This window comes from Rhea americana, unplaced genomic scaffold, assembly GCF_003343005.1.
Source record: "Rhea americana isolate MKP2758 unplaced genomic scaffold, rheAme1 scaffold_72, whole genome shotgun sequence".
NCBI lineage: Eukaryota > Metazoa > Chordata > Aves > Rheiformes > Rheidae > Rhea > Rhea americana.
In genome coordinates this window covers 997,828-1,018,161 of record NW_028186890.1, presented here as the reverse complement: position 1 = coordinate 1,018,161, position 20,334 = coordinate 997,828, and the positions used below count along the sequence as shown (strand labels likewise).

At 35.6% G+C, this 20,334-nt stretch overlaps 1 long non-coding RNA gene across 2 annotated transcripts in view; it reads left to right on the top strand.

Moving 5' to 3' along the window:
• The window catches only part of LOC146586073 (uncharacterized), a 331,622-nt gene extending 317,427 nt beyond the window's left edge, over positions 1-14,195 (top strand). For both annotated transcript variants that reach the window (XR_014897868.1, XR_014897867.1), the window contains exon 3: positions 14,075-14,195. This is a non-coding gene — a long non-coding RNA (uncharacterized LOC146586073). The remainder of the gene's footprint in view (positions 1-14,074) is intronic.
• The last annotated feature ends 6,139 nt before the right edge of the window (positions 14,196-20,334 follow it).

Below are 20,334 nucleotides of genomic sequence, written 5' to 3'. Positions count from 1 at the left end.
TTACTTGAGAATCAAAACAACTCTTTATTCTCAAGAAGCTTCTTACTTCAAAGGAGATAGAAAGGTTATGGTTCCAAGAAAAATAATTTGTATTTTTCTTGTTCTTAAGACAGGTGGAGAGGTTGCTAAACAGCTTAACCTTATATTTAYCATTTAATTAGAAAAGGAAATGTAATGGCAGTATAAATCACAACTACTCTGAAACAGAAAATTCTGCTTCTATCAGAAGCAATGGCATTAGTCAATGCCAGAAGACAGGAGAGAATCGGGTGTTTTGCCATACTGCTTTTTTGGGGGAAAGGGGTTGTTTACTTTTTTCTCTGAAAGGTACACAGTGTGCTGTTACTCAGTTTCATCAAATTACATATTTATGATTCTGTTTTGTTCTGTTGCAGCTATTTTTAGCTTTCAAGAAAAGGTTTTTATTTCCTAAGACAAACTCAAACGCTTATTAAGAGATGTAATTGCAATATCGATAATATAAGGATAGGTATGTTAATAATAAAACATTAAAGTATCAGAGCAGTAAGTGGTGCTCACAGCTGAGTTGAACAAATTTAAAAAAATGAAAGCCTTGGAATTCTCCCTCAAAATTCTCATATTTGGGTGTAGTTTGRGTTCTTCATAGTAGTGTGCCTGCAGCCAGGGTCACTGTATAGAGAATGAACTGCTRCTCATCAACGTGAAAAGGAAGCTGCTGAATCCCCATTAAATAGAGGTRCCTAATTGAAATGCAGAGGTCTTTGGCATTATGAGATCTTAACCTGTTTAAGGCTTTATAGCTAACGACTGTGACCTTCAAATAGATATGGCTCTAAATTGAATGCTAATTTGATAATGAATTAATGAATTCATATAGTGGAAGGTATTTTCCTTTCTCAGAACAACCTGAATTTTATCTTATCTTTTCTTTCTGGATGGTATTATATGAATTTAAGGGTAGGATTACTTAGAGATTATTAAATCCATTCTCCTTCTGCTATATTAGTCTCTAATTTTTTTTCCAGGTTTTCTATAGAAGAATCTAAAATTCTAAAATTAAATGTGATTGCTTTTAAAGAAAAGTGAAAATTTTTGAGAAAATCACTGTTTTCACACAGTTTCAATTATATTAAAAATATTTGGATGGTAAAAATGTTCTTTGGAAAACCTGACCAGACATATGTTTATTTTTGTGATTTTATATCACACTTGGCAATAATAAACGTTAACATGGAGCCTTCTGTCGTTTCTCAGTCTGCTATGGTGCCCATAATTCTTGTCTGCGTTTGTCACTGAAATTGGAGTTGTAATTTCAATCCAAACCACATTAGCAAGTCTAATATATTAGACTTAGCAAGTCTAATATACTGCATGTCCCAAGATTGGGTGGTAAAATGACGTCTGTGCCACAGTCTTGCTTCATGAGTATGAAAGGGTGCAGACCTAGGGCTAGCTCCAGGCCTTGGAGTCAAATGCTGCTATAACTAACGTGATTTATTAGCAGCTTTCTTCTCTGACTCRCTGTCTCTGTAAACATCAGGAATACTGTGGCAGATTAATAAAATGTTTGTGCTTAGGACAAGTTTATGGGGTCTAAAATTGCAAGAGAATGAGAAAAYTGAGCAAAGGAATTGGGATTGTTCAAAAGCTTCCTGGCAAGCTTCAGCACAAGAACTGCTTCTGTGCTAAAAGCTTCTTTCCAGGAGATCTGCTGTCCTACAAACAAGTATTATCCTCAACTTGCTTTGACATTAAACAGTTTAACAAGATAGAATTCCTTCCAGAGATTTTTCTTAAAAAAAAAAGGAATAAGTTATCCAGCTTATCTTTCATCTTCTCTATATCTCTATATGGGAATCCATGCTGTGTTTAAAATTGGCTTGTAATTGATTTTTCTATAGCCACAGGTGTCAACAGAAAAACATTGAGACAATATAAACTTTAATTTTATATATAAAAGGATATAAGAAACACTGAAGAACACACAATTCCATGCTGCAAAAAATCCGTATGAGCTCTTACTACAATTCCAAAAGAAAAAAATAGCAAAAATAATTAAATCTAAGCTAATTTGATTTAAGCTAATTTATAGTTAAAATCTGTTCCCACTTTTTGATCATCACGTTACATRTATGTCTTCTAATGGCTACAGAGACTTAAGGTCTTGATTATTATTGACATTTTTTTAGGTCTTATCTAAGAGGAAAAAACACCAACCTTCTCTTGAATGCTTTTTAGCTGACTTATTGCAGTGAAGGGAAGAACTGACTTTTYTCCTCTTTCCCACTATGATCAGGCAAAATTTCACTACCAGAGAYTTCCATAATCTTTTCACAATCCAATGTTCTGCAGAGACCACTTTGGAAGGCTTTTAAACTACTAAAATAGAGTGTAATCACACCTAAGCCACATAAGAGGGGAAATCCTCGAGTAGAGGCTGGCCGGCATTTGCTCCAGTGTACGGCGATAGCCAGAATTACTTATCGATGGCATGAAAACATTGACTTTGCAAACTGATCTCACTATTAAAATTTAAATAAGATGATTCATTTAGCAATGCTCAACTTTTCCTTTAAAGTATAGTTGATGTATTGACAATCATCATCAATGATTTCCAATGACTTTCTGAAATCAATATGCATTTAACTGGTAGTGTGAGTGAATGATAATCGTGCAACCGATATTAATTTTAAAGCAGGTGATTAATTTTCCATGGATCATAAAGCAAAGGATAAAAATTATCTTAAATAGTTATCACAGTTAGAAATGTTTTGCATGAATTTCTACTGTCTTTTATATAAACAGCCAGATTTCCAGTAAAGGTCAAGTTTGTGACAAAATGGAGATTTCCCACTAAGATATCAAAGTTAAAGCTAAACTTAATTTTTCTTCTGAATCTAAAAACTTGTTAGTCTAAAACTTTAATCTTGAAGTGTTCAGATTTTAGACAATAAACTGAAAAAGTTTTAGAAGAATTATTTCAGCCAAACAAAGTTTATGGTATGTATTTTTTTTATTCCACTTGTTTGAAATGAGCAGGGAAGTTAACACAATTTAAGATTATGTCAGGGTTTCAGGCAAATTTGGAGAAATCCCTTTATTCTTTCATAAATTTGTTAAATGAAAAGAAAATCCAGAAACAGTTCAAAGACTTAAAAATTATGTTCTACTTACCTCTAATTCATTTCTTATGAAAACATGCTCACCGGTATTATTTATTTTTAGTATTAAAAGCTTAAAATTAGGCACATATTTGGGTGCCTATTTCTTACATTATAAGCTAAAAAGATGTTAAAAAAAAGTATATTTAAAAACTACTGGCTATTTAAGGTTACCTTTTAAAGGGCTGCTGAGTGGTTGGATTGGCTTCTAATTGGCTAGAAAAACTTTCCAGGATCCCCAATCAATTGTAGGATAGGTTAAAATGCTCCACTGTGACAGCAAGTTTGAAATAAATGGTTTCTATGATGCAAAAGGTCTATGATTTGTTCTGCATTACTTGATGCAATACATTTTTGCCAAAAGTCTTTTAAAAACTATGCACACCAAGCAAGGCACAGCCTACAGGAACCAAACAGCTAGCACCTTGAGAAGTGTCACCCCAAAATGCCACCCAGCAAGTGCTTAATGTCATAACTGATGCTGGAAGGACGGTGCTGCGATCCGTTCAGGATCCRGAGCATGGAACTCTCTCTCTTCCGGAGATAATAGGAGATATATGYACACATATTTAGAAAAGGTGATCTGGCTGTGCACATGTTGAAGCTCCTCTTTGAAGTCGAAGTTCTATGCTCAGTCACAAACTTATTCTTTATGCCAATTGTCCGTTTTACTGATGAATGGCAAAGGGCAAAACCAATCTGTGATTGCACAATCTTATTGATCAGTAAATAATAGATATAAACCAGGGAGCCTTCTGTTAGATTGTATGTCATGGAGTTCCACAATGCAAGTGAAGTNAAAAAAAAAACACTAATTTTAAGGAAAGGTAGAAAAATTAAATTAGATGTAGCAAAAAAATAAATAAAAGGAAAGAAAGAAAATGTTCTGAAGAGACCTTTCTAGGACAGCACATAGCTCTCATTTGCAGCATCTATGATTCAACAAAATACCCCTGGATATTTAGCAGAGATTAAGCAGAAACAAAATGCCAGCTAAAACTTGCAGTGAAGTTTTACACGCTTCAGCTTTTCCTCTGTTTACTTCCCCGTTCTTGCATTCATTTTCAATATTTATTAGTATCTACCTGTGCCATTTAGATAGCTGCTCAGTACTTCTAAAAACTGTACAGATATCCAGCCAAATAGTTTCTAGGGTAGCTTTGAGAAGGGTAAAGAGAGTGATCTGTTTACGTTTTAGACAGAGAGATACTGCATGAAGCATATGAATAAAAGGAAGAAGCACTTCAAGTTAGTTTTCATTTAATGAGTAATAGATACCAAGGACTGGAGCTCCATTCCAATTCTAAGTTACAAATAAGGTTCAGTTATTTTTAATGGGCAGTTAACCACACAGCCAAAAGATGTCATTGATTCTGTAACTCTTGATGTCTTCGTATGAAGGTGGGATGCTTTTCTGAAAGACAATATTCAACCTGCTCAGATAGAAAGGCTCTGATTACATGATTGATGTTTCCAATTACAGCCTTTGTGATTCAAAGAAATTAGCATTCCTTTTAAATATTTTCTTAGTTTTTCTTCAAGTTTGTACTGTTTTCCATTACAGGTACTTCACTAGCCTTTTACAACAAACCAATTGCCACAAGAATAAACCTATAAAATGGATACAAATTTTGTTCACAACCTTGATGGGGAAGCTGTTCACCCCAGTAGTTTCCTTTTAAGCTTTGTTCCCGGCCCCCATTACATATTTATCACTCCAGAGGATAGGTGATTTGCCTGCATTACTTGGAACACTTACTTAAATGATTTATATTCATGAATGTTGATACAACCTCCTTTTAGAGTTCCTTATAGTGCTTGTCAGATTTCTCTATTACAGTTTTGCTCTCAAGGTTCCATTTATCCTTATATCATATTTGCAATTCTTAGTAAAATTGCCTACTCTTTCAATGCCATTTTATTGTTGCTATAATTCTGCTAGGTTGAAGTTCATCTTATTTAAAGATAAATTTTCAAGCCTTGTGTACCACTGAAGTACCACCTGAGCTTTCAAACTAASGCTCTGTGCAGATCTTCTGTATAGAGTAGGATTTCTAGCTTCCTTGGTTATACATCGGTTGTTTGCAATTACAAGTGCTCAATTTAGAAATCTTTGGGGAAAAGGCCTGTGTGCCTTTATTCACAAGTCAAATCCATCTGTCAAGATCTGTTGAACTGATTGTGCAAAACTGACACTAATGGAAATACCTAGAGAACTGATTTGCTAAAATAAAAGTTGGGTTGCAAGGACTTGGCCACCACAGAACTGAATCCCTGATGTAGTAGTTTCCCTGGAAGTAGAACAGGAGTTCTGCATAAGTGACTAGAAATACTTGTTTCCCTAATACACAATAGATCTTTTTTCTTGAGATGAAATTTACCTAAAACAAAAGGATTAAATACATTTTTGGGCCCACTTAAGTACAAAATTTTAATCCCACTTACAAGGATTGTAAGGATTGTAGCTTTAAAAATTTGTGTAGACTTTCATCCAGAACTAGGATTAAATTTCTGTTTTGACAGTCTCTCCCTCTCTGGTCTTCAGTTATGAAGTCATTCAAAATGAAACTGTAGCTTAGATTTCTGCTTATCTGCTGTGAGATCCAGACAGTTAGTATGCAGTTATTCTCGGATCATACATAAAAGGCAGAGAGAGATTCCCCTTTTGATCATCTGTCTCCCACTACTCTCAGATTAATCATTTGTGTTTTTGTTCATGGATATGGTCTCCTAAATCCATTTCTACAGACAATGAAAAGAGAGATCATAAAGAACATCTTAGATGGACAAGGAGGGAGCAAAATTATTATTTAAATAGAATATATTGCATTTTATTGAAGCATAATTGCTTTTATTCCAAAATCCCCCTACTGTTTCTTGAGAAATATAAGTTAATGGCTGAGGATTTTTGTGTATAGTCTTCACAGGGGAATGGATTTTGCCAGTTCAAAGAATTAGTGATTCATTTTAAATTACATTTCTTTCACATGTTAAGTTAAAAATTGGATACCTTGACATATTATATTGCTTATTTTGAAATAAGTAAACTAGGCCACTTTTTCATGTATTTTCCGTTGTGAAGTGATATGTAATATTTTACGTTGTTACAGATACAGCCTTAATAGTTAATAAGAGGGTTRCACATGCATTATTAAACACTCTTTAATGTATTAGACAACAGCAAATAAGTTCCACTTAGTTCAACGTGCACTTTCCCACTAGAATAAGTGGTTGATACATTATTAAAGAGGAATAAATACTTAGATACATTAAGTAATTAACATTAGCCACTTTGACAGTAATGTTCAGCTGCTTGGAACATACTTGGAATATACTATAATATTCACTGTTATCATATGTCATCCCTCTGCTTGGCTTAAAATGGCTATATAATTGTCTTAGAAAAACAATATGCTAAGGAGATGCAAATAATTAAATATTAATGATAGTTTACAATCTTCTTATTTCACTCAGCTTAAAACTAAGAACAATTAGTTGTCACTGTCTAACCTGCCTAGCAGAAAACCTTTTATAGCTGAAAAAGCTAAGATACAAGAATGAATTAAATGAATTACAGATTTAGTGATAGAGCCAAAACCAGAGAACTGATGTGAAGCATCACTGTTGGATTCTCAACTACATTTTCTCTCTATGGCAAAAAAAAAAAAAAAAAAGAGAGAGAGAGATAGGAAAAAGAAAAAAAGCAGAAAACTGTTTTAGACATAGTATATTTTTAGCTGTATTGCAGTAACAAAAGACATGGAAGTGCTTATAGAGTTCTTTATAATAGTGGTCTGCTATTACACTTAATAGTATATTTATTCATTACTATGAATAAATACGGATAGTGCTACAGAGGACAGTTACACCCAAAATTAAACACGCTGAAAAGGTAAGAGATGAGAARGATCTCTGTCTTACACATATACAAAAAGGACACACAGTTACATACTAAGTATCACRCCAGTTCTGTATGTGTTATAGGAGTTGCCACTTTTTAGATGGAAAGTATTTTGAAATACCGCACATACTGTCAAGTCCAAATCCTTAAGATAAAAGTGTCTTAGCATTCCTGTATATCAACTGGTTGTCGATGCCTAAATACCATCAGCTGGAGGTATTAGTGATTTCAACTTCTGTGAAAATGATATAAGGAAGGTATTTTTTCCCCTAATTATGAAACACCTATAATACAATCCAGCTAAAAAAGAATACACAACCCTAAGTAATTATCCGAACACACTGGGTGATTTGTATATGGACTTTGCTTTGATCCATGGTCTTCTGCTTGTTCTCCATATAATATTACGGATTCTTGAAAATGGAAAATGGTTATGTGCTGAGCTACAAATATACTGGGAAAAAAGGGCACAATGCCACATTTCTCCTTTAAAACACTGAAAATTGGAAATAATTTCTTCAGCTGTAGGGGAACATAGTTAAAGGTTTGTTTTTTGAGTCCTGCTGAAGAGATGCAATCATTAGTGTGTAACAGTACCCTTCTCTCCTTACAAAATTTGTGAATGTGTGAATTGCCCTAAAATTGTTTCCTTTCTGCACAGTATAGATGGCTTACAGAAAATGGGGGTTAACTGTCATCTCTGCAGTGCAGTAAAAATATCCTCCTGTTGGAAAGTCAAAGCAAGTTCTGATAGAGGACAGAACCCTCATTAACAATAATTAACGGCGGAAAACAGRAGAACACTTTTTAAAGATACACAGTGGAGAAATAGATCATAAAAATGCTTCTGYAGAATATATTTAATATAGGGACAAAGATGTAAAGAAAGATATGACTTTTCTTTTGTAATAAATTTTCCAGTGAAATGGCATGCATTTTCTGAAATACTAGAGAACCAGATCTACTACTGTTCTTTTCTGTTATGTGCTAGAATAATCTTTCTCAAACAACAAAATTTTATCTGATGTTAAACTATCTGCACTCAACATGACTTCCTTTTTTCAAGCACTGTTCATTTCATCCAAATCTGTTTTTCCAACTTTAATGAAAAACGCATATATAGAATAGAACAGCACGTTACTTTTCTTAGCATGCCATGCATGTTTATACATTTTGCATACTGACATTTGCAAGCCAATGTGCTTTGCAAAGGAATGTAAATTATTACCTTTAAAGGGAAGAAAGTTCGTATAAACTTATGTTAATGTCAGATTAATATGGCAATTCTATTAACAGGGACACAATTGCTTAAACACTGAGGAAATGAATGTAAAATGTATCTTGGTGATASATATTTGCAAGGTGTATGCAGATGCATATCATGAACTATATATATATGATTTAATAAGAAATGAGTAATTTGTTTCAGCATAAATACATTTTTCAGACTTTCTTTATTGAAGGACATTCACCTGAAGCCTCTTTTGGCTGTATAAAATATTCATAGAATGTTCTTATCATTAATTGTTTTAGAATAATAGAAATCCCTTTTTCTGGCTAGAATATAGAATCAGAAATATAAATCTAGCCAAAATAAAAACCGTTGCTGAAAGTGCAATGCCAAAAGTGATGGATCATAGCCAGTTTTCCTGTGTCACACAGTTCAACACCTTGTATGTTCATATGGTTTCTTTGTGGTCCCCTGTCACTAGAGAGTATTATCAATTAATGCTACRAAATACCATGTTAAATCATTGAGCCTATTCTTGTTCCAGGTATAAGAATCAGCTATTATCTCAAAAAAATTAGTCTGTCTCATTGCAAATGCAGGATACACACAAACACACTTGATTTGGCTACAGTTAAGTTCCTAGACTTTCAGATTCTCTGTGAACTAAATCCAAAGTCTATTATAAATAATTACTTTACTTGCACAATATATGCTTGACCTTTCCTGCACTGGCAATGTTTGGTACCCMAAAAGATTCAATGAAAATGATAAAGGGGCTATACCTTGTTTATGTGTGTAATTTTTCTCTCTTGTTTCCAGAGTCTCAAAAGCTATTTTGCACATCCATGAGGGTGTCTTAGCCTTGAGGAAAAGTGACCCCTGTTGTATCTGTTTTTTTCCGAGTGGTGTTTTACATCTTGTTGTGTCACCAACCAGTGTATCAAGAGCGTTACTGCACTTGGCRTTCCTTATTTTCTTCTGACAATATCCTCAGGGTTGATAAATGGACCTGCTTTCATGTAGAAGGCAATGTATTTMTTTGAGTCCTATATATAAGTTTATGAAATCATGACATTCTGCAACAGTGACTGGAACAACAAGCAAAGGCTATTATGTCAGTTAACCCTTAGGGGACAATTTCTGGTATGTATTCTTTCATCATTAATTCCTGGAGGTCAGAAGTTGTTTACTATTAGTATCAACATGATGCAATTCCACAGTTTCGAAGGGAGCATCAAGATTAATGCTATGCAAGCCAGAACCAAAAAAACAAGCCCTCACCTAGCCCGTAATATTTATATGTGGCCTGTATTTTTAATGAATCTAAAATGAARTATGTGTTTCTGAAAACCAAATGCTGAAATGTTGCTTATAGACAGTGTGAAGAGAGCAAACTGAAAGTACAGAAAGCACAGAAAATAAAAATAATATTTCTGTCTTGCTCAGTCTTATGCTGTACATTTCTGTTTAAACTTAGTTCAGCTGAGACCCGTATCTGGGTGATGTTTATTCAAGGAATCACAAAGTGAGCTTCAGACAATGTAAAGTTTGGACTGCCTGCAAGTCTTTCATACGGTTTTCATTTAAGTACATTTCTTAATTTAGACTCACACACAGAAATGGTAACTAGGTTGGTAAGACACCTAAGGGGAAGCTGAAATAAATGGCAAAAAGAGGGGCATTATTTCCAAGCTATAAAAAAATGTATTCCAATCAATTGAACTCCCCCTTTAACCCACTGCCAGGGTTGCTGCCTACCCCAGGGCCAGGCTTTCCGGCTGCCTCTGCTCACTTGAGACGCAGGCAGTCACGCATTGGCGTATCTCTGTACTTTAGTTCTTCCAYAGCTCAGATGTCCCTTTCATATCAGTCCTTGCAATGGTCCTCTAAAAAGCAGCKATGAAATACATATATTGTAATGTCCTGAGAACAGGAAATAGCTCCTTTGAAATCAATTTATAGAATCGATAGACAAGAAACCATTAGCCTATCTTGCATTACAATAAGGAATGACAAGTACCACTAATAAAGGGAGGCACATTTGTTTTACGGATGCCAAGCCTGCATCTGCATGTCCCAAGCTGATGGGTTCACAAATCAGTTGGCTGCAGTTTTGGAGGAACGCTGGAAATCTATCCTACGGAGAGCTGGTGCGGAGCCCAGATCCGTCACGGGGGGGTGCCCCGAGGAGCTGCTCTGCAGCAGCCCTCGCTTTGCCTGGCACAACCCATGGACAAGCGTCAAGAAGCAAATGGGCCAGAAACCAGAACGGGCTCCTCATCCCCGCCCTGCTCATACTAGCTGTCGTATGCTTCAGATTATTATGTAACCGAGGAAGTGGTGCTGATTACTGACTCAGTGCCAAATGTATGTTTACTAACTGTTCGTCTCTGAGTATAACTGAATTAGGAAATATGTTTTTATTTGTGGTGTCATTTTATTATGTGCAGTAATTGGGTTTCATATGATATGTCACCCAGGGGGTTATTTGTACATAAAAGTAGAGATGTTGAGCTCAATCTCTCTTATCGTGTGTGTTAATGAAGTTAAACCACAGCAAATAAATTGATGTAATTTGCCACCACACATAAATTTCCATATCTGGGTTGCTGAAAAGCAGATCCTGCTAACAYGTACAGTTAAAAAATGATCAAATATTACATTTTTGGATGGCCTAGGAGGAAATGCAAGTAATTAAACAGAGCCCTGAATTACTTCTGAAATATTTTGTGAAAGCYACTATGTTGTGCATAGTGTAGTAGTACATTCCCTACAAAATTCAATTCAATTATCGCTGCCAGAGTCGTCATCACTTCGGAGTCTAGACCAATGGTTCAGGTAATTCATATCAAAGAAGCTATTATGGTGCATTCCTTCAGCAGCCTTCTGTATCATGTGATAAGTTGATCCTCAGTTTTACTTCTGTAATACAAGTGGCAGCGTCAGTAAATTTGCTGGGATAAATTCCCTGTAGTCATAGATTTGTTCAACCAAACAAATGGCCCTGCTTGAGGCAGCCAGCAAATGCTGTCATCTGTATAATATAATGATCTCTTTCTCTGCTCTAGCCCCACTGATTGCAACTCTGAACATTTTAAATATATATAAAATAGATATAATGTGGCTATATAATCCATCCATTCAAGTGCCAGCTGCATGCGTCTATTAGTCCTTCATCTTCTATTCTTCCCTTTTACTCCTCCTGGTTCACTCTTTCCTTCACAGCACTCATAATAGTGCTGTGCAGCATGCTGCTGCATGCTTATTTATGTATTTATTTTGCTAGTGGTTTGCTGCTGCTGAATATTTTACATAGCTCATCTTGTTGTAGTTTTGCAAAGGTCTAGTTTGGCTGGAGTTTTACATCAGTGCATGTGGCTTCCCTCTGTAACTGTATAGATTCTGTCTTGACCCAACTGCTGGAGTTTAAATATTAAAAGAAAAGCATGCCAGATCTTAAGTAGGTATGATAGAAGAACAATGGCTTTAACTATCAGTAGTAAATAGAGTGGTCTGCACCTGCTGGTTTCCTWACAGTTTTTTATAACCTTCTCTACCGGCACTGAATGTGCCTAGCTGGCTGATTTTCCAAATGTTAATAAAACTTTGCAGAGGCAAAAAGACTCCTATGTTTGTTCAGTTTCTGTATTATTTTTATCAACCCTGCTGGCACTTGCTTCATAACAGAAATGAAAATGTAATTCATATCTTGGTGACTTGAACCTCCTGCCAATACAACATAAATTCCCCTTTCACTGTCTACAGGAACAGGACTGCATGTTCCCCGTATCTGACATGGCTGTGCCCTTGATTCGTTGCACATTGTCGCTGTTCATGGGTAGCCCAGTTGCTTACACATTCGTCTGTGGCAATTGCAAGCCTTCTGGCAACTGCCTTAGCTAGTCCGGAGTGCAAGTCTACTTGCCCTCAACACTTGTGTAGAGCCTTTTCCCTATATATACATCATTCAGTGGAGTCAGGTGAAGGAATTTTAGACTACAAAAAAAATTTTTTAGCTCTTACTGACAGCATGCGGTGGTATTTGTATTTCAGTTTTACATTGTAAAATACAAGTGGTCAAATTCAATATATATTGAAGTGTGAGCTGAAGGTCAATGAATCTAAAGGAAATTAAATTAGCATAATAAATACTGATAAAGAACTGGAAGAATTTATGGAATATATCAATTAAGTACCTAATCCAGAGTCCTCTGTGTGGACAAGACGTTCTGTTGAATTGAGTTGGCTTTGGATCAATCTCTAAGAATATCTTGGATCAAAGGGAAGATGTAAGGATGTGTTCTGTAGTTCTGTCTTCATGCAGAAATCAAAGGAAATACCTCATGGTAGTTGACTGCTTTGTCAGTAGAACCGTGGCAGGAAAGAAGTMGAGTTTTGTGCTGGAAAGGCTGCAGGCAAGCACGGTTTACCTGAGAAGCGATGGCAGGAAAATGTCAGCTACTTGTTTAATTGTTAACAGTGTTTGCCAACTCCCTTCCACTGCCTGAGAAGTCAGAAAACGGATGACAGAGATGAAGTATATGTAGTGCTAGTGCTAATATCAAATGCCAGATTTGCACTGAAAACTGTAATATGCTTAATGAGTTGAATATGAGTAATCAGGATTTCTAGAGGTGCAAAAAAAGCCTGCCATTTCTTAATAAYGTGGAGGTGAGAAGGCACTGTATTGTTGTACCGAAAGAGTATATATATTCACAAGTTTGCTAAACAATTATAAAAATGTTCATTAATACTTCTAGCTGTAGACATATTACAGCTATTTACTTGGCATCTAACTTTGACAGTCTTTTTTAATAATTAGTGCTATATTACATAAACAGAAAATAAAAAATCTAGCATTGTTTTTAAATTTGAGACTGATCTTATTACAATAAAAAAAACATTTCCTTTGCTTATAGCTTCACATAATAAACAACAGACCAATTCACCTTGCACTCACTACAATTTAGGTATGGTAATAGCAGATGCAAAGTTGTTTGCTGTGGTGAGCTCCTGAAATGGAGTCACAAAAACCTTGGGTCAAACCCTTAAACTTGATACAATGTTTTGTACCTCATCCTGGATCTTGGCTTTTGCTGTTTGAATCCTTGTTTTTTCAACAGGCATTTCATTTCATTGTTTGTGAGCTACAGCTAGGTTATACAAGTTAAAATACAAAAAATAAAGCATTAGCAATACACAATTTCATTATTTCAACTGTGAAAGTGRGAAAAAAGTATTTATGCTTTGACTAAATGGCTTTAGAAATCCCGCAAGAACATTTTTTTCCTCAAGATTTTCTGATTCTCGTTCCTCCTGACAGTGGGAACACCAGAGAATAAACATGTTCCATAGTGGCTAGTGTGAATATTTCCTGTCTTTGTAAATACTGAAACTGCATAATTGTGGAAAACTCAGGGATAAGTGGAAAAGGGAATTAAATAATGTGTCTTTGCCCAACTCCACAGGTATTTCTAGTTGGATGTTGCTAGAATATAAAGGAAAATCTCCTTATCAAAAAACCTTCCTAGTAAAGCTCTGACAATTCGATGATTGGAAAGGAAAGTGCTTATTATAATTATATTGACATTTAAACCTTTCTTAAATGAGTATTCAAAGRATCACATTCAGTTCAACAGGTAAGTGCTTTTAACAAAGATGGGACTTGAGTACTGTGCACCAGMCACTAGCTTTTTACTAACTCTAGCAAAAACAGGAAACTCGAAGTGCAAAAAGCCTTGYGAATTAGTCATAAACATACAGTTAAACTAATCTTTTTGTCCTTTTTTCTTTTCTCAGGTATGACTGGCATAGAATAACAGGGAATCACAAAAGAGCACATGCAGTGAGTTTATAGACAACTGAAAGGTAAGCCTATCTTCTGCGTCATRTTTTTAAATATGTAGGAGTTACTGCCAGTCTGGTCAATTATACATGATCTCACACATAACCTTTTGTGTATGTGGAAATATGTATGTATATTTGCACATATATGTACACACGTACATGTGCATAGATGAAAAACAATGTGGGAATGAGATTAAGAGATTTTTACTGTAATTGTTTCTATTTGTAGATTCCCTATTAACTCTGACATTGTAGCTGATGACGGATCACAACCTGAATTCAAATAATAAAAATTCTCAGTTGTTGCAAATAAAACACCTTGTATTTACCTTTAGTGAATAACATTTTGATTGGGTGCAAGGACRCATYAAARCAMAGAGCAAACATAAGCTGCATGTGAAATTAGCCACACTTCATCTTCTAGCCCATAACAATGAACAGCTATTTTTTGATACTACAAAAAGAAATTGTACCCACCTCAGGCCAACCACAGGCAATATCTGCAACAGCGCATCCTGTACTCCCTGTAAAGGGATACCTGAGACATGAACAGTAGTGATGTTAGACACATGTTGCAATAACAAGAGRCCAAGCAATGGAACAAGAGGCACAGGCTGTAAATTAAAACATTAAAAGGGCATATGGCATCGGAAACATGTAGCTACATCACTACGTATCAAATATATAGTAAAATTGCGTGTGTGTAGGATGAAGGTATTGATACTCAGTTGCTTCTTGAACCATGAGATCATCTGAAATCAGGTTAACTTACAGGAAATGCTTTTAAGAAGTGAAAAGAGAAAAGAAAGACAATTACAGAACAAGTGTCCAAAGCTACTGTATTTTCTCCTTCTCCTCTACCTTCCTTCATTTATAGGAGATGCCCTGSAGAATGCTGTGCAGACAGCATGATGGAAATGTGTTTGTTTTGCTTGCACCACCATGTTTATTTTGTAGATTAACTTAGGATCTTGCATGGTTTTGGCTRTACATCTAGTAACTTTCAGAATACCAAAGTTTTCAATGTGCTTTAAGGTTTCTTACTCTCAAGGGATCATTGACTGGCCTGTTCTYATCAGGTTAATATCTGACTATTTCACAACAAGTTGTGGTTTTTATCTTAACAACTGCTCCRGTAGGTAAGAAAATGATATTTTTCCTTTAACGAAGCAAGGGGTAATCTCTGTGCTTTGCAAATACTCACACAAGAAGTCTGTGGTAGATCTACACRTAGAACTGACCCATATTCTTACTCACCAGTAAGTCTGCGTAAATGTAGAGATACATTAAGCTTTGTGGTTCTAAACAGGACATACAGTATGATAGGTACATCTAGTGTCCAAAGAGCAAGCATCACACTGTAATATAGAGAATATCAGTAATTCAGAGATATGGCCCCACTGACTCCATGTGTAGTTATTATGCAAAAATGCATTATCGCTGGATTGCCAAAACTGCAGCTTCTGGGAATTTGCTATGGCTGTACATGCAGCCCCAGAAGGGTGTTTGTAAACTGCAGTGTAATGTGTAGTGACACCACAGCTAACCTACGTGAGCTTCCCAGACTCTCAGAAGTAATCCAGTTTGGGCAGCATGGAACTCAGATCAGGCTAGTTAAAGCCTCTACTCCTGGAACATTTCCAGGTTTGGTCAGATATCATCAGATTTTTCTTCATATCTGTGATTCAGCTGAAAATACTCTGTCGTTAACTGACAGGGATTTGTTCTGTTATCTAATTTTGGGCCTGATCTGGGCAGAAGAGGGGCTGACATTAACTTGCTGTCACATGTATACATAGGTTGAAAGTGAGGATGTCTGCATCARCTATAGGCAGACTGCCACTTCCAGYGGGCTCCATGCCTTATGAATTCTCTACTAACTATGATTTTTTCACTCACTATATCCATTGTAATAATCAATGAAAATTTACATCATGACTTCTTTTTCCTTTGTTCCCTGTCTAGAATAATGTTCCATAATTTATTCCAGGTATATGAAGGTATTGAAAAACTTTTGGCACAAAATATACTATCATTACTTACACACAAGACTATTGAAGACAATAATTTAAATGAATAAAAAGACAAAATGGAAGCACCGATTTATGACAAAGCAATTTCACACATTAAACTTGTAAAGCATTAGCATCTGATGTGAAACTAAAAACAAGTAAGCTTTTAAAAGCGATACTGCTGAGCATTAGAGTAAGAAAATTTTTGTTCTGCCTATGGTGTATAAGAATAAAAAATCAGTAAAAGACATCTTTCTGTATTCTTTTTAATGGCATAGCTCCTTAATGAAAAGATGCTAGGAAAACAAGCTGTTTGGTACTAAGATTATGACTTTTACCTTCTATTTCATACCAATATATAAGGCATGTATATTACAAATACTTAATAACAAATAATAAAAAGTAGATTAATTTTGAGTTATCTATCAAGAGGAAGGGGGAGAGTCATTTGTCAGACAGCCCATCGTTGGCTGCTGCTTGCACAGCCCTCTCCCTTGTGCCAAGCACAGCCCTTTTAGGCAGCAGAAAGCAAATGAGAAACATTTCCCACTAACCTGCCTTGAGCTGTGATCCTTGCTTTCACTCTGCCCTGCTTTTAGATCTCAGATGTGTTCAAGAACCATGTTTGATCCCACCTCTACTGAGTCCTGATCTGCTCACATGGCCTTGATCCACCCTGCCTGTGTCTTATGTCCAATTCTGCCTTATTCTTTGCTCAGGACTTTGTTCAAATTCTTTGTTTAGGACTTCAGTCTGACCCCTGATCGCACTTTTATCTCTTGTCTTTATGCTGGCATACACGTATGGTCTGCTTTTTGACACTTCTCTCAACCTCTAGTCAAGTTTGTGCCCTTTCTCTTGATCAAAATATCTGTCAGCTCTGCTGGCTACTAACCTGAGTGGTCATGACCATGGCATCTGGGTTTAGCCTACACAGCAGCAGGTGACAGAGATTTTCTATGTCCTGAAAGACTTCCTTGTGGCATCATGATTTAAATTGTGATTTTATAAAAATTATGTTTTTATGAGTATTCCATTGTTCTTCTATAATAAGGGATTAAAATGTTTTAAGAGTTGCCATTTACAGTGTCTCCAAATAACTTATCCTTTGTATTTCTTTTACAACTAAACCTTGGGGTTTTTCTGCTGTAAGAGCCAAGTGTGCAGGTACAACACAGGTTCCATAAGTTAAACTTGGAGTTTCCTATTTGTGCATCAAGCTTAGCGATACAGTAGTCAAATTTCACTTTAAATGATATATTATAGACTCCAATTTCTTTATCTAGTTTTTGCAAATGTCACTGACTGGAAAATCTTGAGATAAATTGAAAATTTTCTGTATCCAGTAAAGCCAAAATAGGCTTAGGATATTCATTTGTGAAAATGAGATGGCCTGGGTTGCTCCTCTTCTCCGAAGAGGGAAATAGGCTACTCTATGATAGAGAGAATCAGAACCTAAAATAAGAAAAACAAATTTTACATTAGATATACTGTAGGAAAGGCAACATTTTATAATATAATTCGATTGTGAAGCTTTCTTCAGTATAGATGTCCTTAGAAATTCTGTGGGCCACTCTGACAAGAGGGGGCTATTTTGGAAGCAGAAATGTCAGAGAGAAGCAGTAATTGTGAAGGGACAGAATAATTGTATAGTTTGTCAATTTATTTATATCTAGTCAGTGGGTGCATAATAAAGGGTTTTGAAGAGCTGAGATTTCAGAGCTTGTTTCCCACTAAGCTGGAGATTGCACTCCACTGGACATGTCCTAAAAGGTGTATAGTAATCAAGCAAACAGTGTCATATGTAAACGTAAATTGACACATAAGGAAGTTGCAGTTTATCTGGGACTGTATACAGGAACCTACCTGCTTGAACTTAGATTTTAATTTTCCCTGCCAGCTTTGTCAGTCCCTCTAACTTCCCTCTCTGGCTGGAGAAATAGTTGTCCTGTTCACATCTTAGCCTGTCTGACTTTCTTGCCACAGGATTTGCTGAAACCCTTAGGTATGAGCTCTGACTCCTCAGTTATCTTCCTTGAAAAATATCTGGAACATTTGAAAATTTTCCAGCTTTGTTGCTTATATTACTCCTTTCAGTTTAACACTTCCCCTGTCACCAACCCCTGGTTTGAGTCATGCAGCACTTTCATCCAATTAATGTACCCTCATACTAATATTTCCCACTTCAAAAAGCACTCCACTTTAATATCTTTAAAAGAAATAAATAAAAATCCTCTTGAGCTGTGTGTGAAGGTTGAGGATAGTTGATAATCAATATGAAATATTTTCTCCATTTCTAATTGAAAAGCCAGCTTTAAGAAATGTGATTATTTACATGGTGAGAAACATTCATGTCCCTCAGACTTAAGAGTCTTGGTTTTTTGTTTTTGTTTTAATAGGAACATCTGTAACATATACTTGCTGCTAGTACTTTTTAATTTTCAAAATTCACATGACTCATCCCTGGACTAACATCCTTCCTCATCTGAAAATTGTTTATCACTAAGTAAACATATTTTTTCATCTGGAAGGCAGTTTTACTTGGGGGTGAAGATTTGCTGCCTCTAAATGAAAGTGATAAACTGTTCATACAAAAACTGAAGCAGCATGTCTTCGAATTTCATTTTAAGTAAATAGAACTTACATCCCCTTAGTGAAATGAATAAGCTTTTTGCTTTATTGCCTTTTGACAAAGCTATAGATACAAACAGACATTTGCTGAGGCAGCAGAAAATGCTACAATTTAGTTCCAAGGTGTATTATATTGCATTTAGTACAACACAGAGAAGCTGTAGTATTCCTTTCTCATATTAAATATACACTCTAATTTTGACTAAAATGTTCAAATGAGTCCTGTCATGCCTGGGGTAACTTCGGAAACCAGAAATTTGCTAAATTCATGTTATATTGTCACATACTTGTGATACGTGTCTTTCCATTTACACTTACTGTCATGATTTGAACTCAAAACACAATCTATCACTTCATAACCCCTTCTCCTCTTGCCAGACTGAACTGGTAATATCAATGTCCACTGTTCAAGACCTAGCACTTCATCACAACTAGTGGAGAGACTCTCATCTCCTAAGTTCGGGAATGAATTRATCTGAACAGAAGTAATTTGGCAGACAATGGCCAAATGAAAAAACAGACAGAAAATCTGTAGGCACTTATATGGGTTTTGATAGAGAAATATGAATTCAAGTATCCCTAGGATCCAAAATTGGATGCACAAATAATTTGGCCATAACCAATAAAGGATGAAAACGTGCTTCTCTTGGATTTGGTGGAGAAGTATTTCCATTAATCGTTGTGCTGTGTTGTAGAGCTGGCGCCAGCATGACTTGCAGTCAGTCAGCGGATGGTGTGGCTGTTCGTTTTCTTTTGTGCTCTTTGGGCCTTAAACTGTGAGGCTGATGCAACCAAGCATGAGGTAAGGATGGAGAAAGACAAGGGAGCTATTTTTATTGAGGTCCCAACTCCTTGCAATCTTCAAGGAGTTTCTCCCTCCTTRTACAAAGTGGAGGATGGAATAAATGCAGAGATCTCTAGTTGTTTTCATTGCTCCTTCAATCCCATTCAAGGTTATATAAAGTTAAGTGGTTTGTGAGTGCCAATGAGTACTGAGCCTGTGAGTCTGAGTATTTTCTTCCATGTGTTTTTAGTTTAAAAAAATGCTGATGGTACTTACTATTGATTAAAATGGAAAATACCCCAGTTATTTAAATATATGTTATTTCTGTTTTTTTGCTCTGCTTTTTTAATGCCCAGATTTGTTGTTCTCATAGCCGTAGCTCCTAGTTTCGTGTGATTGCAGAAAAATCTTCTTTTATATTTTTGTGAATTTCTGTCCTTCATACTAATGGAGAGGAGCTTGAAACGTGTCAAAAGCTGTACCTCAATATTCAGAAACTTGAGAGAAACAGAAATGATCTAAAAATCTATTTACTTTTAAATGCTATTAGTTGTAAATCAACTTAATAATTTGTTCATAAAAAGTCATGAAATGCCTAATTTTTGTATCAYTATTTTATTTACTGTCCTCATTTTAAACCTCCTGGAAAATAAGAATGGTTGTCTGTCAGTTTTAATTTCCTTTCTAGTTAGTTTTCCTTCCATGGTATAAAGCCACAATCAGAATGATGATATTTTTGAGTATGTACAATTAGATATATAATCATACTATAGCTACCTGTCTGT